This window comes from Strix aluco, chromosome 4 (genome assembly GCF_031877795.1).
Source record: "Strix aluco isolate bStrAlu1 chromosome 4, bStrAlu1.hap1, whole genome shotgun sequence".
In the NCBI taxonomy this organism is placed as follows: domain Eukaryota; kingdom Metazoa; phylum Chordata; class Aves; order Strigiformes; family Strigidae; genus Strix; species Strix aluco.
The window spans coordinates 112,780,059-112,803,534 of record NC_133934.1 but is presented as its reverse complement, the minus strand read 5'-3'; the positions used below and the strand labels follow the sequence as shown (position 1 = coordinate 112,803,534).

The 23,476-nt window shown below is 39.1% G+C and overlaps 1 protein-coding gene across 1 annotated transcript in view; it reads right to left on the bottom strand.

Annotated features, from left to right (window-relative positions):
• Positions 1–23,476, bottom strand: part of KCNK13 (potassium two pore domain channel subfamily K member 13) — a 75,132-nt gene that overhangs the window by 32,494 nt on the left and 19,162 nt on the right. The gene's annotated exons all lie outside the window — the stretch shown is intronic.

Sequence of the window (23,476 nt, the reverse complement as noted above, 5' to 3'; positions counted from 1 at the left end):
TCCCACCTACCAAGTTCTGTCTCAGACCTGTTGCTGCAGTTATGCCAGAATCGCCAGTATAAATACAGAAGTCAACAGCTGTGCTGACAAAAAAATGTAGCTTTCTCAATTTACACTGAAATTTGATAAGCATTTATCTCAGTGTCAATGGCAGCAGAAGCAGCTCTTGCCCACTTAACCCTGGAGCTGACTTTCTTGGCATGCCAGTGCAATTGTCTCTGGCCGCACATTGATCCAGAGGAGAGGTTAAAAATAACCCTTTTGTCAGAGTATTTTTAACCAGGTGAGTTCCTTGATCCAGCTAATTGCACAGCCCCACAAGAAGCAGGTAGGTGGGAGAGAGGAGGTGGTTCTGGGTGCTGGCTGTGGAAGGGATTCAGAGCTACAGGGTGTAGCCCTGACTCTGAAGAAAGATGCGCAACGTTAGGGATGTGTTGTTTCCACCAGACCAGCTCCTAGTGATTAGTAAGTGATTCATCAAATGCTTTTGGTTTTGGATATGCTGTCTTCTCATTCCTGGAAACTGTTGTTTTCTGAAAGTATGTTTCCTTCAGTCCTTGCTCACCAAGGGAGGCTGAGAGAGCTGAGTTCTTCCAGTGCTGCTGCTGGCACTGGCAGAGCTCCCCTCCAGAGGACTGGAGAGATATCACCGGGGGCCTTTTCAAATGGGTGTTGCTATGGGCAACTGTATATAGGAGAATGTAGGCAGAGGCAGAGAAAGCCAGGGGGATGAAGCAGAAACAACAGCCCAGCAGGAACAGCTCTCAGAGTGGTATAAATGCTGATAAAATGGCAACTCAAGCAGTCTGCCAGCAATTGCAAAGAAGCACAGCCAATGCACCAATGGGCTAAAAGTTATCACTCCTGGCAGCAGATGTGAGTTTTCACGCTTCCTAAAATGAGGGTGCAGAGGTGCCTGTTCCTCTGAGGATGGGGAGCAGATGGAGCAGTGCAGAGACTCAGCAAAGCAGTCAGCTCGGCACCTTTCTCTGCTGTCTTTGCTCCTCTCATGAAAGATGAGGAGGAGCTGACATCTGCGGAGGGAGAGTTGTCCATCGTGATCAACTTACTACCTTCGTCACATCTAGCTGAGCACAGGTTGTTTTTTTTAAATTTTGGAACCATCAGGGAAATTCATGCTTAGTTACTCTAAAGGCACTTGAAGAGTGTCTGACAAGCCAGCTTCATCTGAGCAGTTTAGCTGTCCGGGAAAAGAGCAGGTACCCTTCTGTGCAACCCTCCATTGAAGAAAAACTATAGTTCTTTCCATAACACAGAAAGTAGCAGAAACAGCTACTATACCTCTGAGTTTAAAAGCTGACTTTTACCTCCAGTTGCTTTGCAATTACGTTTAGGAGTCTAAGATGACAACCCCATGCATGACACCATGCCTCAGCTTTGGTAACCTCCCCATGACTGTATAGCACGGAGCCAGAAAGCACTGTGAAAGCCAGATACCAGGTACATCAATGCTACTGCTGGAAACCCATGATGGAACTGTTTTTCCTCTGCATCCTCCAGTTCTTCTTCCCCTGCTGCCCTGGTCTCACCCTGGTACAGGGAAACCAAGAGTGCAATACTGCCGCTTTCATCTCAATGGCCACCTAACCAATCAAGTAATTGATTTTTATTAATTTAATATTCCCTCCTGTTGCTGTTGCCTTTCTCTTCCCAGAGCCAAGATAAAATATTACTTTGCTTGCCTGTTTTACTTTTCCTTAGGCGCTTCGCTGATAGAGGTCCAGTCAGCTCGGAAGGTGGGGGCTGAACCAGGACATTACACAGCTAGGCTTCTTCAGGACACACTTGTCCAAATTAGACTCCATCCATCTCTGTTTTATATGAAGGCAGTTTGACTAAATCAACCTTTTTTTTCAAATATTGCAAATTACTCACTTGTTAATGCAAATCCAAATGAGACTAAAGTCTCCTGGGATCTCATTCAGCCAAACGTTATTCATGCGCAGCTTTGAGTTTCATGCATTATGACATTTGTTTCTAAGGCAAGAAATCAATTGCAAAGATATACAAGAACTCATCCTGAAGTTTGCTAGCAGCTTTTAATTCTTATCATCTATTTTAGACTTCTATTTCCCAGAGGATAGAAGCAAGCTCTATGAAGAAGTCATAGTGAAATAGTCATTGCCAGTTTATATTTCATTGCCATTTTTTTCATTGAAGGATGATTTTATCCAAGCCCAACTTTAATAAATGAAACTAAATCCTATCAGGAACTGTCACATCTTCAGGTCTCCAATTATTTTCTAGCATCATTAAACAGGTACAGTAAGAAGTCTGCTAGCACCTCATGGAAAAACCTGAGACATCTTCTAATTAGGTGTGATTCTACCTCAACACAATATCCAAGTTTCCTGCCTGTTTTTTCTCTTTGCACATTTGATATGGGCATAGTCTGTTAGACATGAACAACATCACTTTCTTAAGATTTTAAGCTTCTCTTCCCTGCTATTCATGTGCATGTAAACTAACTGGAACACTGTGAGAGAGAACTATAGCTTTACATAGGAAATACAGAACAGGACAAAATCTCACTTTAAAGCAGATGTGCAATACATGCACATCCACAGATGAAGCATTGTGTTTTAGCACACTGGATAAGATGCAGTTGTTGACACCAATAATTAAGAAGTAATTTCTAACATTTCCCACTGCAGAACAAGTGAACAATTCCATTAATACAAGCTGGGTCTTGACAATTTAAAGTAAGAATATGCAGAAAACTGCCATATTTGCTCTTCATGAAAAGTTAAGCGTATCTCCATGGGTGATGGACACTTTTGAGACTTATTCTCACACTCTAAAACTTCTTTTTTTCTGACAAAGTTTTTCCTGCCTTCCAGGATGAATCCCACTGAATGTCAATGAGCAATATTGAACTGCTATGAAAAGATGCTTCCTTTTAGCTTGACAGATAGAAATTAGAGCCTTGCAATGAAATGTGCACAGATGGTGTGGGGCTTATGCCTTGAAAAAAGGGAAGTGGTGACAGGAAACAGGAACTTCAACTCTTTTAAAAACAGTTGTTGATGGCACATGCAGATAAGTAGTGAGTGTGCAATGTGTGCAGTGAGGCTGAGTCCCAAACACACAGACTTCCCCCTTGAATTTCTCACCAAAAGGTGAATGACTGAAAATATTGTCACCGCTTTCAAAAACTTACACATTAGCTTAGTTTATCCTGTGGTAGGGAATTACCAGCTTGAAGCTGTGACAAACTGAAGTACATGGGTATATCTTTGAAAGACAGATGAATAAACCAATGGATGGCTAGTCAATCCCACTCATGACTTTTTAGCACACTTTCAGTTACAATGGATGGGTCTGAAATTTTCTTTCAGTGATACAGAAATCTTATGCTCTGTGCTGGTTTTTTCTTTTAATGGTTTAAGTTGATTCTGCTAAAATCACGATTGGTTCTCCCAGAGATAAACTTTGGCTCTACAATTCAAATCAAAACCAACTCAAAAGTCAAGTATTTCTTTTTCTTCTTCAATGTTAATAGCACAGTCGTACACTACTGAAAGTGAGAAAAACAACAACAACAACAAAGAATTTCAGTAATGGCCATCTGTAGCCTTTCTGAGGGGTTTTTCAGTTATTCTGCAGTTAGTGAAAATAGGTATGAGTTCTGCTTTGATATCTGGACAGATTCTCAGGCAGCAATATACAATGCCATAATATTTTGGCTGCAAACACTACAGAAAAATTATGATTTAAAAATATTTCCATTAAATAATCACCATGACTGCCACAATAATGTGTTCAACAGCATATGGAATGGTAATTAATGGCTAGAAGAAAACATTAAATTAGCTTTCTTTCTATGATTTAGACCATCCCTGGAGACAAATACCTTCCACAGAGCATCTTCTCATGTATTCTGATGCCTAGAATGCTGAGAAAGATGGGAGGAGTCTCTGTTATTCCCATGTATCACATGAAGTTCAGAAAACATGGCAAATAAAAAAAGGAAAACCTGTTCATGTCTGAAAGGGAACACAGTATGTAAGATAGAAGATTATATTTAAAGCAATAAAATTATTTAGATTAAGAAAAATAATACATAGTTGTTTACTTTGTTATATCAATATTCTTGCTGGCAATTCTTCCTGATATGGGAAGGTAATAAAAGGTAATAAAATCTTCAGCAGGCAAAAAAAATCCTTCTTCCTAAATTCTGAATGAAAGAATCCCTAAGTGTAAAAGCTTACCTCCCTTACCTCTTATAGCTAAACCCCTTACCTCCAACAGCTAAAACAGAACATTGAAAGCCTGAGCTGGTCAAACCATACAAACCAATCTGCTTGATTGGCTGTCTCTAAAATCAGTTTTCTGTTCCCTGTGTGGTCACAAAAGCATCACACACCCTCGTTTTTCATAAATTAGAATGAACTCAAGACTTTGTATAGAAAAGAAGTCCCATGACACTCTACTATTCCCCTGACTCTTTCCTAAAACTTTATCTTCTCTCCCAATTCTTTGTATGTAGTTTGAAGCAGAAGACAAAGCATAGACTTGACCAAGGGACAGAAACCTGGAGAAGAGTTTACTAATATAACTCAAGTGTTCTATTAAAAAAAATAAAGTGAAAAAATCCAAGCAATGAAGCAGGATATTAAGAGAGTCTGTCATAACAAATGACAATCAGTGCCCCAACATTACTTACGCCAGGTGAGGCAATAGGCACAGAATTTACAAAATGTTTCTCTGTAATTGTAAACCTGTATGGGGTAAGCTAAAGAAACCATTTCATTGGGTTAAACGTACAAAAAAACCCTGCACTTGGAATAGAATCTCGGCTTGGCTGAAATCAATGGCAAAGCATCACCTTGAAAATCGAAGAAGCTAATAAAAATTATGTTTAACAAGGCTTTAACAATGGTATTTATTTGTACTTTTCCTAACTCATCAACTCAAATATTACATTCCATTATGTATGTGATTAAACTGAATCTCACTGCAGTTGTATTAGATAATTAAGGATTTTTGCCATATTTGGCAGATGTTTAAACTAAGGCACAGGAGAGGCAAAGCCTGTCTATCAGGTAGTGGCAAAACCTCAAATAGATGCTAGAACTTTTTGACTCCCATTTCTTTAAACAACTTACAGCACTAATTCCAGGACTAAGTAGCTGCCCCATGAATATAAAATTAATGCTTATCAGGAAAATATATTAAAGTACTAAATGCACAAAAAGACTCTGCAACTCCTATCATCTAACAGATTGATCACACTGGCATAAGGCATCTCATGGCAGCGCATGGCTGACCTCTGACTTCCCATGGACCAGTTATTCCACATTTGACTCCATGTATACTTCCATTGCTAAAGCTTCAGTGCACTGTTGCTGTGGTGGAAAGGATGAACTGCAAAAGGCCATGAACAGCAACAGCTCACATCTTTCTGGTCTATACACTGTGATGTTCCCGCATTTCCAGTCTCCCTGGCAAGGCAGCATGTTAACCCTGCAGCACCGTTAAGATTTCTGCCCATTCAGGTTTGGAGGACAGTTTCAGTGGCTGCCCTCACCCCTGTGTGCTGTTCCCCACATTAGCATCACCTCATTACATTTGAGGATTTAAAAAAGACCCAGGCATCAATGTCCAAATATTCTGACTGTTACACAGTACAAGCCAATATGCTTAGCATGGGAGCCCTGCACAGGGTCAGCAGGTCCAGGTCACAGCTGGAAAAGATTGTAAATGGCATTAGATAAAGGAGAGAGCATGTTTTTAAAATTGCATTTGCTTCACCAGTCTTGTGCTACTCTTTGGTTTCCCCAGGAATATAGATACGACATTATGGTGTCTGCATGCCCAACATAGTGTATCCCGCCTCTGAAAATAACCAGATAACTAGTCTTCAGAAAGGGAAGGGCTGTTGCCAATTGGCTATAAGAGAAATTGTTCACGGAAAGTTTCCTTTTGACTATGCCAGCTAGAGAGCAGTTTAGACCCCAAAGCATAACTATTTACACAGCTTATAAAAAAAAAAAAAAGAAAAATTGTCTCTAGTTGTGTATATTCTCATTAGCCATGCACAGATATTCACATAGGAAAATTCTGCACTAGCCAAAGAGTTTAGTCTAGTGCTATGTTACTCCTTTCTTATGCCTTTGTAACTCCCTTACAAAAAATCTGTTTACACTGGGGAAACACAATGATGAGTCAGACACCAAGATAGCAAATTCAGTGACATATAAATGTGCTGTAAACAACAGATGTAAAACTTTGCACAAATGACTCAGTACCTAGGAAACAAAATAAATATTATCTGATAGGGATGACAAAAATTGGGGGAAAAAACTATCAAAACCCCCAAATAATTTTAATAGCCTAGTTGAGTATTAAGCTACATAATATTTCAGCTATATTGCTTCTATGTTACATAGAAAATATCTGAAAAGATTTAGTATTCTGAAAGCTACTTGTTGGGCATAGCTTTTCCATTAAAATAAAGTTACATGGTATTTCAGAATTTAAAGTGGGATCCTTCTTAAATCAAGACTTCTAACCCACTGAAGTTATTAAATTGGCTAAAATATATCATGTAGTAGGATCTGCATAACTTCTAATAAAATATTCTTCACTCACAACATATTCAAAAATCTTTTTCTGTGCAAGAACCACATCTTACTAGAAGAGATGCTTCATAGATGACTCTTCTACTTGTGACTGAGTATGTCAGTTCCCTCAGCATTTGCAATCATAGTCCATCTCCATGCCCAGCTTGGCACAACTGCAAACTTGGAAGGAAATAACAAAAAAAGATTCACAACACTTTTAATTGCCTTGAACACAACTTAACAGATCAAAGTAGGTAGAACACTTAACAGCAAGCATCATCTAGACCACTGCTGATTCAAAACCACAAGTTTTGGCAGTTAATAAAATTTCTAATTATTTTTCCCTGGTGTTCATCCTAAACTTTTTCTTGCTTAATTACTATTGCCCATTACTATTAATCATACTATTTTTCATGCTAAGTAAATCCACTCCTCCCATATGTTTATATTTTCAAATATTTGTAGATTTTCACCAGTTTATACTGTGCTATCAAATATTTACAGGCTGTTACTTAACTGCCTCTTACCATGTGATTAATATTTACCTTTTTTAATAGTCTCTCATCTAGCCACACCTCGACCCACTGGAAATTTGTGTGGCTCTCCCCTAGACTTCCTTTATTCTGTAAAAATTTTGCTCAAAATAGAAAAAAAATATTAATCAAAAAGGTCCAAAAAGCTATATGTGTTTACCCAGATGAAGTTGTCAGTAAGCACTTTGGGGCTCCCAAAGCCTCCTCCACTCGGGCCAGCTGTGTGGAGGTACTGCTTCAGGTTCTTCACCTGCCCCAGGTTGGTGCCCACCCTCTGGCACTGTTTGCCTCTACTCTGCCTGGCCGTGGACAAGGATGGTGGCAGATGACCTGTTTGCTCCACTGTCAAACCCTGTGCAGCCCACCAATACCCAAATGAGTTTCTAGGAGATTCAAGAGGCATTGGCTTGAGGGTTTTCTAGAGAGGCTCAGTGCTAGAGAGGGAGTATGAGAGCTGGTGCTACCCTGCTACCGAAATAACGTTGGCTAAGGGGTGCTCTAAGCTGAGCTCCTGACTGCAGACATCTGCAGAGCAAAGAGAAGGATATCCTTCCTCTCGTTCTTCATCACCTCCACAAAACTCAGTGAATTGACTAAGCAATAACTGAGTTTTCTGGTTTCTAGAGGTAGAATGGAAATACATAACCTGACTTTCAAAAACCAATTGTATTTTCCTTGCCACTAAAGCATTTATCATGAGGACATGCTATTACTGCTTTTAGTGTTCGTGACTCAGAAAGGGAAGGGAACTGCTGGGTTGTTTTTTAAAGAAAACACTTGCTGGAATACTTTCTTCAAAAAGGGAGGGTTTATTTTTAAAAGTCTGTAAAAGTCACTTAGATTCCTCACAGTTCTTTCAAAGTTACTGAAATGTGTGATGTATTCATACCTATAACAATCACATGAATGTATTTATTAGGAAACTCATGATGTCTGCAGCCTAATACCATCATGTACTCTAAAACTCAATTTCCACTGACATTCATGTTCTGAACAATGATCTATTAGCAGAGTTAACTCAGGGCAGGCCTAATGAGCACTTAGGAGAAAAGTCTGTATGTAGGTCCCTGTTAAAGCTTGTGGCGACTCTGCAAAATTCAAATTTTATCACAGAAGCCTCAGTGACGAAATGCAGTTAGCAGTAAATTTATCCCTCAAGGTGTCCAGTGTTTTAGATTAAACATTATTTTTTCAATTTTTCTCTGATGAAGACAGGGTCTGAATTAAAACTTTATTTCCAAGCATTGATTTTAAACCATCTTTCACATGTATGCGCTACAACCACTGTCAAGGACTACTTTAATATACTGTAGTCTTTCTGATTTCATTATGTATCCTGGCCATGGGCAAAGTTAAAAGGCATACCAAGTGCTAAAATGGCAATAATACAAAGTGCACAGAGGCTAAGTTAATTTTACCACTAGTGATTTTGCTGTTACTATGGCAAGTGTGAAAACATTCCTGTTATTTAAGGCAGGATTTTGCAATGCTGTAAGTCCTCATGCTGTTATCCTCCCAATTCTGTAATAACAAACCATCCCAGAGATACTTAAACCCCTTTTTCATGTACAAACGACTTCTACATCCACCTCTGTCTTTTTCTTTGTGAAAGAACATTGCTAGACCATGTCCTTGCACATCAGTTGCAGCTCTGAGGCTTTCATGACAGCTTCAACCCAGCATCTGGATCTGACCCTGTCTAAAACTGCATGCATGCACTGGCTCTCCTGACTTCATCCTCGGCCAGGGAGACCACAACAGGGCCTTGAATTTTGCTGAGGGACTCGTTCAGTAAAGAATCTCCCCAAAGAAACAGAAAACATCATCAGACTGGGGAAAAAAATAGGAAAATAGATATGGAAGAAGAAGCATAAAGTAAAGTAAGAAAAGAATGGTTAATGAACTAAATTAGTCTAATACGAACCTGTCTAAACTAGTCAAATGCATGCCTCTGAAAAGAATGACAAGAGAGCACACAGCCTTCCACAATAAAAAAGAGATGCTGATTTGCCACACCAAACAATTTTATCTTTAAAAAGACATAGAGCCAAGTAACAATTAAAATAGCTAACAAATGCTAGAACATAAAGAACAGACACAAGATTCATCTAAAACATGGTACAGGCTAAGGTACTATATATATATAACTAAACTTAAGCACTTCTGTAAATTGCTGGAGTTGGGAGTCAGAGTGTGCAGCACTGCAAAGCCCTAGTCCACATCACTGGTGTGATCACATCACGGTTATTATCTTCAGCTGTGGGCTTCTCTTAGTGTAGGAGAAAGAGGATTCAGGGTAATAACAATAATGATGAAAAGCACTGGAAAACTGCTGAGTGAAGAGAGACTGAAAAGGCTCTGGCTGTAACATATGAAGGGAAGATATACTATGATAAAAATAAAAAAAGATACTTCATGCTGTAAAGAAAGTGAAGCATTCTTGCTTATGTTTTCTAGCCCAAGTACAAGGAGGTATTTGTTTAAATACAAATACTGGTGAAGAAGAGAAAATATTTTCACATTATATAAATCACTGGAGATGAGGGTTGCACTTTACCACACATTTGCACAAAGCAACCCAGAAGTAGGTATGGGAACTTTATACACTACTGCAATTTAAATATGAATAAACACAAAAGGACATCTCATCTATTACTCCACCCAGACCAAAGCTAAGTAAGGTTGTTTAATTGCTTAGTAAGATCCAAAAGGCACTGAAATACATTTCTGCTAGTATGTAGCCTGAATCTTTCTCAGTCCCCCTAGCACATCTCACCCTGCTCCCCGTACAGAGAGCAGACTGCTCTGTCTGCCTTTGCAGGTTCCTTTCATGTAGTGAAAGATTCTTATTCTATTTTCCTTCCTCTTTCTTTCTTCAGCACAATCTTAAATCTTCAGTTTTTGCTATCAGGTGATGTTTTAAGGCTCTGATCGTTCTCAGCCATCTCCTCTGTACTCTCTCCGACTTCCACTTCTTTCTTGGGGTGCAGTGTCCAGAACTGAGTACTCCAGTAATTGCAAACAGGGTCCAAACAGATGGCAGTGCTTGCTTTGCACGCCCCACTAGCAATATTCTTGCTTATACACCAAAGGAGACCTTCCTTCTTTTTCCAGGTAGGTATCTTCTCATGTTCAGTTCATGATGCTCTATAACGCCCAGGGGTTGTTAGTGAAGAATTTCTACGTGACCTGTTGTCCAGCTTCTGTACTTGCATACTTGGTCATTCTTCAGTGCAGGATTTTGTATTTCCTTGTGTTAGACTTCACCCCTTTCTTGCAGATCTTTCCTCCAATTTGAGTTCTCATCCTGCCACTCAAAAGGCTTGCACCCCTCCCATTATGACAGCTGTGAGTTCAATAAGTAAATTATCTCCTTTTTCATAATTTAGTTTATTTTATTGTATGACAAGGTAACTAGCCCTGTAGATAAGAAATAAGCAACTGATACCAGATATCAGAGCATCATAGAATCATAGAATGGTTTGGGTTGGAAGGGATCTTAAAGATCATGTAGTTCCAACCCCCCTGCCATGGGCAGGGACACCTTCCACTAGACCAGGGTGCTCAAAGCCCCATCCAACCTGGCCTGGAACACTGCCAGGGAGGCAGCAGCCACAACTTCTCTGGGCAACCTGTTCCAGTGTCTCACTACCCATATAGTGAAGAATTTCTTCCTTATATCTAATCTAAATCTACTCTCTTCCAGTTTAAAGCCAGTACCCCTTGTCCTATCAATAAATAATTGCACTGGGACCAGATTACCTTGCTGTAGGAGCACCACCTGATATATATGTACACACACTGACAGTGATGAGTTCTGTCTGAACAGTGTTTTACAACCAGTTTATACTCACTTTACAGTAATTTAATCTACATCATGTTTATGCAAGATGTGCATGATCAGCCAAGTGAGACAGTATCAAAATTTATCCTAAAAGGCTGACCTCTCTGTTTTCCCACTGAAAAGGTCCGTTACCTTGTCATGGAAAGAAATGAATTCATGCAGGCTGTCCCTCATATACTGGTTTTCATGGTTTTGCCTCTCATTTCCTTCCTACTCAAGTTTTCTCAGTTTATTGGAAAGAAAATTATTTCCTTTCTTTTCCATCTACTGTTAGAAGATCAGCATACATATATATATATATATTTAGCCTGAAATGTATTTCTGCTGTTCCATATTCCATATTTAAAAAGAGAGGAAGAAAGAAAATGTCCAGTTCATAGAGGAAAGATTCTGGATGTAACTGTAGTCCCTGTAGATGCCAGGATCCAAACTTCAGGCTGCCCTTTTCCCTGACTTCATAATTACAGTGGACTAGAAACTGGCAATACACATCGGTAAACATACTTTTTCTTGAAATGGCCTAAAATTGGAATTATCTAAAATTAAAAATACTGAAGTATGACCAGGCAGGAATTTCCAAGAGAAAAAAAAGTTCAGAGAAGCAAAAGAAAACAAATGAAAAACAAAAAATGGTTAACTAGATGAATTTTCACCTAGCATGCCCACCTCTCCTGTCTGATTCTCAGACCTGTTCTTTCTTCTTCCTACCTGAGCAATTTTTTTTTTCTATAGACGAAACTTATTTTTCAACAGGATACTTTTTAATTATTTCAGTGGAACATTTCCCCACCAAAAAATCTAATAGCAGGAATAAACAGCTGTAACCAAGCCATTTGAATCAATGAACATGCTGCAATTTATTCCAGATATCTTTTCAATCAATAAAAAAACGTTCCTGAAAATTTGGGTTTCTTTTATTTAAGTGGCTATTTTTTTAATATATTTTGGTTGTTAACTGAAAAATTAACCTTTTAATTAATTTGTTTCTTTTTATTCTAAAGGGATTATAAAAATTTGAGTTTTTTCAAATTAAATAATCCATATCTGGCAAAATTATCAAATGTATAAGAGTATACAGTCTTATGCATAAGATATACTGTGAGAGATTATATAGTATAGCATGGCATAGTATATAACATCTGAACTAGGTGCATAATGATTTATTTTATAAAATTATCATAATTTAATTAAGAACATTTTATTTTCATAAATACAAGTCAGTCAATTGAAGTCCACTTGTATTTGTCATAGTTTAATTTGCATAATTGTTTTTGGTATCTTCCTTTTTAGTGAAGTTACCATCTGATCTGTACCTGCTTGCTGCATTTCAGTGCTCGGATAGCAATAACTCCAGCTCTCTCTCTCACTACAGCAGTCACTGGTTCACTTCAGATCTGTCTCTGAAGATTTTACTAATATTTTGGCATTTTCTTTCTTTATAACTCCCACTGTGTATTTACCTAAGATGCTTATTGTATGTCTCTTAACTAGCTAATTATTTCTTCAGCAAACTATGCACAGCTGTTCCCTGACAATTTAAGTCAAACTCCATCCTTCCTCTTCCAGGAAAGCAATCACAAAATATTCTCCCTGTAGTTTCCTGGTGTTCTTCTAAACTTCTACCTGCTCATTTTCAGAGGATAACTTCACACTATTCTATTGTCTTTCTATTGTCATTAGCTTCTGAGTAAGTGGTTATTTCATACAAAGCAAACAGCAAAGCCTGCACAAGAGGTGATAAATATTGGTAAGTTGCAAACCTCTAAATGCTCCATCTTGTTTGCCTACCTGTCATTTAAGAGTATACCATGAAACAAAATGCTTCATCACTGCATGGGAAGATGTGTGACAATAACCTCATGAAGGTAAGCATTTTTCTTCTGATTGCTTTCATAGAGTCATAGAATCATTCAGGTTGGAAAAGGCCCTTGGGATCATCAAGTCCAACCATCAGCCCTACTCTACAAAGTTCTCCCCTACACCATATCCCCCAACATCTCATCTAAACGACCCTTAAACACATCCAGGGATTGTGACTCCACCACCTCCCTGGGCAGCCTATTCCACTGTCTGACCACTCTTTCTGGGAAAAATTTTTTCCTAATGTCCAGTCTGAACCTCCCCTGTTGGAGTTTAAAGCCATTCCCCCTTGTTCTGTCACTAATCACCTGTGAGAAGAGACCAGCACCAACCTCTCTACAATGTCCTTTCAGGTAGTTGTAGAGAGTGATGAGGTCTCCCCTCAGCCTTCTCTTCCTCAAACTGAACAGTCCCAGCTCCTTCAATCGCTCCTCACAGGATTTGTTCTCCAGGCCCTTCACCAGCCTCGTTGCCCTCCTCTGCACTCGCTCCAGCACCTCGATATCCCTCTTGTATTGAGGTGCCCAAAACTGGACACAATACTCAAGGTGTGGCCTCACCAGTGCAGAGTACAGGGGCACTATCACCTCCCTACTTCTGCTGGTCACACTATTTCCAATACAAGCCAGGATGCCGTTGGCTTTCTTGGCCACCTGGGCACACTGCCGGCTCATATTCAGTTGCTTGTCAATTAGAACCCCCAGATCCTTTTCTTCCAGACAGCTCTCCAGCCACACCTCCCCAAGCCTGTAGCGATGCATGGGGTTGTTGTGGCCCAAGTGCAGGACCTGGCACTTGGCCTTGTTGAAGCTCATCCCGTTGACGTTGGCCGACCGATCCAATCTATCCAAGTCACCCTGGCAGAATATCACAAGTGATTTCTTTTTTGTTAGAGAGCTTCTTCGGGAAGCAGGGAAAGATAACACCAGGAGATATTATTCCTCCTGCAGTAAAGGCCTAGAGGCTCAAATCAACAGCATTTATTCATGCTGCAAAAGAACATGAAGAATGTGTATATAACACCAATGTGTTCACCCCCACAAATACCTCATATACACTATATATACATATATACACACATATATATGTATACATATCTTATATATCTCTTACAATATATATAGACATATATTGTACCTTAGAGTCATGTAAGCATTTTTCCTTTGTATTTCCATTATGTACTTGGCTGATTGATAAAATACATTCTCTGACCGTTTGGAGTAACATCTCAGGTGTGCTCAGGTCTTACCCCAGTGCGGAGCCAGACCTGGACCTGCAAGCAGGAATCACTGCCCAGTGTGCAGTTTAGCCACAGCCATCCTGTCTCCTCTGGGAGACCAACAGATCTCCTGCAGTTTAGATGCCACTACAGTACTGTGGTGATGGTGGGCCATATCAAGACGATAAAGACAACTACTGTCTTCATTTTTAGCAGAGATGCAGGGGAAAAAAAAACAAAAAAACCAAAACCAACAACTGAGAATGGTTCCTGGTTTTCACTTCTAGCAAAACACCCTGTTGTGTTTGCTTAAATTTTTATGGCATCTTCTTTTACATACTCATCTTTGCCTCCCACTGACAGTGGACTTTGTCCTTTCATCTCCTTAGTTTATTTAACCCTTTGGGATTCCATGTTAGCCAAATTTTACACTGAAAATTTTGTTTTGGCAGTATTAACAGGATATAATTACTGAATATTTTGTCTCTGTCATAATTGTAATTGAAGGATTGTTTTGCTAATAAACTCAGATTTATTCAGCTGCATGTCAGCCCACAAAATATGAGCTAAACTTAGCCCTTTTCTTTTCAACAAATTGCATGGAACAAACTCAATTTTCTTTCCTTTTCCTGCTCACATAAGTAGGGACAGACTGTATAGTGCAGCATGCAAGATCTCTATGGTATGGCCAGCTGACATTATATGATAGCAAAGACAGCAATTTCTGAGCTGGAACCATATAACAGGCTCTTCCTTTTATGCAATACAGTTAACAACTTCCTATTGGAACAACACCAAATACATATACTCTTATTAACAAGGGCATAATCTGGCAAACTTTAAATGAAGTAGCAATGCAAAGTACAGTGTAATGTGGTATCTGTGACAGGGAGCACAAGCTTCTCTTGCAGGATTTAACTGTGCTGTTCAGCTGACATATAGAAAGTAAAAGATGTCAGAAAATCTTGGTTTTGAGTGGCACTAGCACAACTTTCCTATGTGATGCAGGTATACACAGGCCTCAGTTCCTTGTGAAGAAATCTTTAGGCAAACATGTTCTTCCAGTGAAGTCACTCTGCCTCTATTTCTGTTTCTGTTTCTATTTTGAATTATTCCTGCAAGGAAAGATGAGCAGTGCTTATTTAAGGCCAAAAGGCAACAAATGCTTCTCCTATTGCTGAGACATTAAGACAGTGTTTCTTTTATTCATGCATGGTTGCTGTAGAGGTAGGATGTAAAGATCCCACAGCATTTAAAAAGCGTGGGGAAGTCCTGCAGTCCTAATCATATTTCCATCTTCCCATCTTTCCATCTGCCGAGGCACAGATCCCTTTCACTCAGAGAAGGGAAAGCCCTAAATATCACTATAGTACGAGATCATATTTGGAAAGATCTGCAGGAAAACATTCCTTCAGAGCTAACTAAACACCAACTTTCAATACCTTGCAGATCACCACTGACTTTATATAAATGGGAACTCTGAGCTATCTGAAACTCAGATCATAGCATAGTCCACTTCAATTTTAATGTTCAAGACCATCTGTAACAAATCGACAGCAACACTTTGGCTGCCACATCTGTCCAAGCGTGAAAACTAATTTCAGAGTCCAGTCTCTTGCACTGAGATAACCAAGTCCATATAGTCCAAAAGGACAATTTTATTCTAATTTTCTACTTAAAATACCTTGTCAAGGGAGGCACCTTTGCAAAGTGACACAGTTTGCAGTATCATAAGAATCCCAGTCAAGTCATACCTTTGAGCACTACCTGGCAAGCGCAGCTTGCTGATTTTTTGGTACATTTCCCACTCCAAAGCACCAAGCCAATATTACGATATTCCAGGATTAAATACAAATCACTACAACTGAAACAACTTGATGCATCATCATGGAAACATGAAATTATCCATTCCTTAAAGACATTTCTTTCCTTCCAGGCCACACATTTAATTTTAAGAACAAAGCACCACTTCTCAAGGAATATATCCAGTAATATAGAGTTTGGAACAAAGAGAAAATACATAATGCAAACTTGTGTAGGTGAGAATCTGTGATATAATTTCCTTTTCCTTTCTTCCTTCCCTATTATGATTTGACTACCAAGAAATAAAAGTGTTGCTGAGTTTCCAAATTCAGGACTTTCTGGATTTAGATGATTACCATTAGGGTCTAATCTAAGACAGTAGACCTGTGGCTCAAAGCACATTCTGTTTTCAACAATAATCAGTGGCACTGCCTCTATCAGCGAGGAACTAAAATCACCATTAACAGCGAGTTTCATATCCTAATGTGCTAAGCAAGAACATTAGCATTGTAAAATGTGCAATCACCAGTTTTATCTAATGGCAGAGATACTAATTTCATTGCTGTATGGCTCCTGAAGTGAGGCCAGAAATCTTAGGATGATTTGCATTTCAGTATGGAAACCAGAAGAACCTGAGAGCTGCAAACTCAGCTTCATAAACTCATATTGCCATGGGTACAGGGCTGCATTAGCAGTGATATTTTCCTAGCAACTAACTAACACTATAAGGACAGCAGGCTTTCTTGCCTATGCCTGCAATACTGTTCTTTCTAGCTGGCACTATATTTTGATTCTAAACAACGGTTCCATATTTTTAAAGTTATAAATACCTGGGTGAATCAGTGAATGGTTTGCATTCTTTACATTTCAAGGCTGATTATTTGTCCTGGATTTTCTCTACTGGGTACTGAGACCTCTGATAATTTATGAGCCCCAGTATTGTACTGGGAGATGGAAGAGTGAAAATCCCCACAGAATTTTCCTCAACTGAACTCAAAGGCTACTTTTTCCAGTAACTTTTCTTACGGCTGCTGAGGAAGATCCATCATGCTCTTAATTTTCATCAAATGTGATCATGAGCAATGCGTAAGAGTCAAAGATGATTCACTGGATTTTATGGGGGGAAAAACATGGCTGTTCCATTTTTACCCAGAAAGTTTTTCCATAGTCCCATATCAATGAGAAGAAATGGAATTTTTCTGCAGAAAAAATGGTGGAGGTAACAATAATGATGTCAGAGGATAGTGTATGAAAGATGAAAGTAAAGTTTTGTCTTACTTATTTTCATAGAAGATTTCAGTTTTGTCTTACTCATTTTCATTTGCTGCTCAGAGGTTGCTCAAATTTTAATCCAAGTGTGTGTGAACATGCACAGTCTATATCCTTCCTGCTCATCCTTTACATTCTAGTTTATTTATAGAACATTTACAAAGCAAAACCATTTTTAGACAAAGATTATGTTACTTCATAAAGATCTAGCACTCAGGGGTTCCCTGTCTAATTCTGCTATGAGAAGCCCATTATACCTCTGTTGAACCTATGTATGTACACATAAAACATGTAAATACAAAGACATTCATACCATGCCTAGCCAGGAACTAACAAAAAAGCAGTTACACCCAGAGATATGTTGTGAAGCTCTGAGCTTTCAGAAATCTAAAGAAAAGCTTGACATAGGATAGTCCAGTAGTGGTAGCAACTTAAAAAATAAGCATAGATATAGTTTTAGTTTAGCAATAAAATGGAGCTCGTGTGCCCAGCTGCCCATCTCCCTGATTATCTGTCAGTCATATTCTGCTTGAGTAATGTTTGGAGCTGTTGATCAGTCTCTGTCAAATCTGAAACAGGGCTAGAAGTCTCCTACAGATTTTCTGACACTAAGAGTTTGAGTAACAGACAGAGATGCTAATTCATGTTATTCTAAAAAAGAGCAGTCTGAAAAAATGCCTATATATTTTGTTTGACAGCAATCAGCATATACACATTGCCCAGCATTTAGCAACATAGCTTTTGATAAGATATAGCTTGTGCTGATTTTTGTGAAAATAAGGGGATCAGAAGACACTTAATGGTGACTGTAGAGTGGGTTGTCTAAGGGAATAAAAGGAACAAATTAAAGGAAACTGAGTTTGAGTAAAATTAAAAAAAAATCAGATAGAATTGATACAATCTTAATTAAGTTTTAATATTCACAAACATCTAGGCCAGTTAGGATGTTACACATTCACAGTTCAGATGAAACCTAAGTTAGAACCTCAGCTTTGTTTCCTGAGTTTATTACCAGATGTGTGAGTGCACCAGGCAAGCTAGAACCGTCTCCAAAACCATCCCTAAACTCAGTTCCTCTACATGGACTTCACAGTCATCACTGGTCTCCATATGACTTTGATCACATACACACATTTCAGCGTTCAGTATAAGAGTATTACTCCTGCATTTTAATTGCCTACCAAACACAGAAGTCAGCTAAATGACATATATAGGGCTTCTACATTAAAACATGCTTTCTGAAAACAGGAAAAATCCATATCAAATGCTGATAAATTTGAGGAAAACTCTGTGCGTTTGGTTCATTTCTATTTATTACTTCACTTTTTTGTGTAGGTGTGTAAATGAATGCAGGTCTTCTGTCACGTGGCGCGTGTCAAATAGACATTCACATAGAGGTGTCCCAATAGCCTGGGCAGCCCTTCTGTGTCACTTCTGCAAGGAACCATTCTGTAAGATTAGAAATCTTCATTTCTAAGTGCTGGTGCACTGAAAAAAGTAATACCTACCCAAATCTAAGCTAATATCACAGCCCTGCACTTGTAGATTAGCACAGTTTGTAGGCACGATGGCCCTGGCAGTCAGGTGCCTGGCGGCATGTCAAGGCAGTCCTTGGCAGTGCGGCATCTTGTGCTGAGATCTTGTGATTTAAGGGCAGAAAGCCACGCAGTTTAGGCTTCGCACTTCATGCATACAGTTGACTAATGACCATGAAACTGTTACTGCCATGGTTCATTATGTTATGTCAAAGGGGACAATGCTTGTTTTTCCAACAAAATGCTCTTAATTTAGTGAAACTAAACTGGTATCAGTTATAATCCAGGAAGGTTCAAAGGAGATAATAATCTCTAAAATGTTGCAGGGTTGCTGTTTTTTATTGCTAATTTGTGCATGTTTTGACAGTAATCACTGAACCCTTTGATGTTTCCAGAGGTTCCCATGGTGCTGCTATGTGAAGTTTTGGCAGATTCTGCAGCAGGAAGATTTACTCTACAGCAAGCATTAGGTTTATTCTTTTACTTCACACATCAGAGCTTCAAATCTTAATATTTTTCTCATAATATTATAAAAAGAGAATTTTAAATGTAAAATTAAATGGATACTCAAAACTTGAAATTAATTGATCTAAACAATAGCTATCTTTCTGTCCTTATGAGATTGTTTGTGGTTTTACAGAAGACTTCACTTGCTCTTCTGTTTCACCTTGCTGTAAGAAATGCCAGTATGAAGAAGACTAGCTATACTTCACTATCCTGTGAAGAAATAAACGGAGCAAAAAAAGCAAAAGAGAAATTTCAACTACATTAATTATATGTTTTATGTGTAATTGCAGAAGGAAAATTTAAAACTCATTTCTGCAGAGACCTGTTTATAGTATGTATGACTTGACCAGAATAAGAAAGTAAGTAATTCTGTTACTTCAAGGTAATTACTAAGGATGTGTAAGATTAAGCATCTGCCTGAATCTGGATTGTATTTCAGTCACTGTCTACTTCTGTGCACCATCTATTTGAGGCACATTTTCAACACAGAAATTCAAGAGTGCTATTCAGACTCTCTCCCCTTTGCAGATACCTGACTTCTTACCAAATTCCTAGAGCCTCGTTGTTCCTCCACAAAGTACCTGAAGCACCTAAATATGAGCTGCCATGAATACTCTACAGCAACTCAGCCTGATCAAAGAGATGTCTAAACTCTCTTTGCATCACTTGACTTACACTTGTTGACTTTACTAGCCACTGGCAATTATGAATTTTGTTCAAAATCACTAGTGGTGGTGCCTAATTTTATTGTATATAGTGGGCAATGACTGAAGTAATCAATCGTTTGGGAAGCCAGAAGCTTCAACTCTTCTACTTGGACACAGGGAAGTTTTAAGCATTGCTCTCATTCCCCGCAGTAGTATCTAAACCACCAGCCTGAACACAGGGCTGGGACAGAGCCTTTTCTGTCTCTTCTTAGGGAACCTGGGCCACGGCACCAACTATAACAGGAGGAGAAATGGAGCGTGGACATAGAGCTGCCAGGTAAGATAATGACCATGTCACCTCTACTTTTTTATTTTACCAGTATAGCAAAGTCCTGATGCTGATTGTCACCACTTATGAATGCTGTTAAGGGGTCATCTTTCATCCCTGCCCTAAGAAAATGAGATTCTTCAGAGGAATCTGCTCCTGGAAAAACCACTCCTGCCAGCCCCTTAGCTTATCACACCAGACAGCTGACTCAGGTAAAGGCCCCCGAGGGCTTCTCCAGAGCTCTGTCCTAGAAGAGCACTCTTCAGAAAAAAACAGTCCAACACAGCCTGAAAGCCTCAGTCATGCCTGTGTTGTCATCAGGAACAAGGTAATGGTCAGGAACAAATGAACAAGTAGACAATAAGGAAAGAAGAGGGGGGAAAAGAAAGATCAGGTGCAGTCTGTGGTTGTTGAAAGCGATTTTATATAAAGTGGAAAAAGCATCTGAATGAAACCATTCATAGCAGCATCTGTTGGACTTCTGCTGTCATCAGACCCCACAGCTTTACTGGGTCCTGAAACAAAAAAAAAAAACCCAGAGAGGATCTGAGAGGCATATACTTCTCTGAATGAACTAGTTGTAAAAACTACATTCTCCATTTTAGAAATAAACTTCTGAAATTAAAACCTCTACTGCCACTGCTTCTATTTGACCAAAACCGAATTCATGATTTTAGAAAACAAAACTAACCAGTTCATGGTGTTTCAGGGTCTGACCCATTTATAGCACTAATTGTGCAGTGTTTAATTATGCATCCACTCTGCTGAGTATCTTTTTCTTTTATGTTGCTTAGTTTTGTGGATCTTGCATAGATTTAGTTTTTGGATGTCCTCTGAAAGGGCAAGTGCTGAAGACAGTATATTGCTAGAAAATCAGTAGTCATATGATTCAAAAGTCTTTGCCCATTCTTTTGAAATAGCTGTTATTCTAAGTACTTAAAAATTGCATTTGATGTTATTGAGGCTTTTGCTTCTCTCTATCTATAGGTGTTTTGATCACCTCCTAAGTAACGAAGTAATGACAACCAGTTATATTTACATCTAACACAAAGTATATTGTTAAAGTTTGTTGTAACCACTTAACTTTCCTTTTCTGCATGCCAACACAACGTTGTAACTTGAACATTTTCTGCCTTTCTGCCTTCTGCCTTTCTGGGAACATTAACCAGTACAGTTATTCCATTTTAACATTTTAATTAAGTGGCAATTAAATATGAAGAGCTGAAATGTCTGCGTAACTCATGTCTCTGAGAATGCATCTTCCTCCAAGCGAAGTCTACAAAAGACCTAAAATGCATTAGGATTCTGTTGTTTTGCTACGGACAAAGCCTCATTAAAGCCATGTAAGGGAGGCACAGACCTCTCTGCAGGGTTAAATCTGTGTTTTATCACTGATTTGAGTTATCTGTTCTCTGAATCAAGCCTCAGAAATTGTGGGGAAGGCCAACTTCACTTTCTTATGTTCACATCCATCAGCACTGCCAGTTTTTTTGCCAAGGAGAATTTGAATTTGGCTCTGTGGTTAAGGCAGAGGTTTCTGACATCCTCTATGGAACAAAAAAGTTTGTTTGTTTTCTCTGGATTCAAGTAAAATTCTGTTGGCCACCACAGAAGAACATCACTGGGCAGAACAAACTGCCCATAATAGTTGGGCAAGTCCCATAATAGTTACTTGATGTGAAGAAAAGCCCATGTTGCCAGATGCTTGATTCGTTTCTAATTTTAAAAATAGAATATATTTTTAAAAAGTAAAAACAATAAGGGAACAAAGAAAGAAAATTACTTATATTCTGATTGTTTTTGCATAGTGGAATTAACTAGGAATTTTCTAACAAAACATTTTTTCATGGGGAAATAACAAAACATCAAACCCAAGTAGTTCGCAGAAACATTTTGGTTTTAACATATTTTTCCCAAAACAGAAACAGGATTCTGACAACTGAGAAGCCATCTTCCTTAGCGGTCTGCTAAAGAGCCCTGGTTTCTTTGCATGGGGTTGAAAGCCCCAATCTATGGGTTGTCTGGTGACAAGTAACTTGTAACCCCAAAACAACCTGTTGCAGAGCCAGAGGTTCACGACAGCCCAGTTGTGCTGGCAGCTCTTGGACGCACAGGGTTCCTTGGGGACCTCCCCTTCAGCATGGGGAGAAACTACCCTTATTCCAGGAAAGGTCTCCAACTGTCCCAATGCCAGAAACTTTCCAGAAACCACTCGCCTTTTTTGATTCAGCAAGTGGAGTCCTTGGTACACTTGGCAGTGTGCAGAATCCCTAACATTACATATGTGGCTGCTCCATGTTGCTTTGAAAAATGAGGAAAAAAAAAAAGTATTCCTGCAGACAATTTTTTGTGTATGACCTGTAGAAACTTTAGGAGTCTCTGTGCAAATGGTATCTTGAGCCTGAACTAGCTCCACCAGGTCACCCTCTTCCCGTAACTCCTTTGAACACACTGCTACTGCAGACTGTCCTCTAGCACCCTAGTTAATGCTGTGTCCAGGGACAGTTCCAGAGTTCAAGGGTTTAGTGGGCCAGTTACCAATTACTAGCTAGCTCCTTTCTTAATAAAGTTGAGTGTCTCTTTTGTAAACAGTTCTGCTAAGAAACAGATTTTGATTTTATAACTTGGTCTGTAATTCTGAATTATGCAGCAGCGCTGCAGAAATTAAGTCACAGATATCCTGCAGCCTAATTTACCATTAAAGGGGAGATAAAATAATGACCAAATGTTCAGATTTACAAGAGCTCAGATAAAGAGGAATACTCATTATTCCAGGTCAGAAGATGAAATTCAGCTGGAGTCGGGAGGAGATTGCCCCCTTAATATCCACCTCTTTGTAGCTGATTATCTGCACTCCATGATTTTGGCATTACAGCAGAATATAGGGCCAGGACCCACTAGGCACTATATGGAAAATAGGACTTGCAGAGCAAAACAGAAGAATGAGGAAGAAAATATTTTTGCCAAAAACAAGTCCTTCTTCAGCTACAAGAGGCATAATCCCCTGGCAGTGGAGGGATACTGGGCTGGATACTGTGGGCCAGTAAGACGTATCCCACATCCCTAGTTACAGAAGAGTCTTACAGCAGTCACTATTAGATAAACGCTTCTACATACTGCTTTGCTGAGAGCATCTTCCTTCTCAGAAATCGCAGGCATCAATCGAAGCATGAGGGTTCAGTTTTTTCCAGTTACATTAATTTGGGCATGGCGCCAGTTTATAGACAGGTTAACAGTCAAAACAGCATGGGGGGAGAAAAGGAAACTGCATTTGCAACCAAGATGCTATTTAAGATGAAAGATAAATAAATGATGTGATTTTAATGTTTCAGCCCAATCAGATG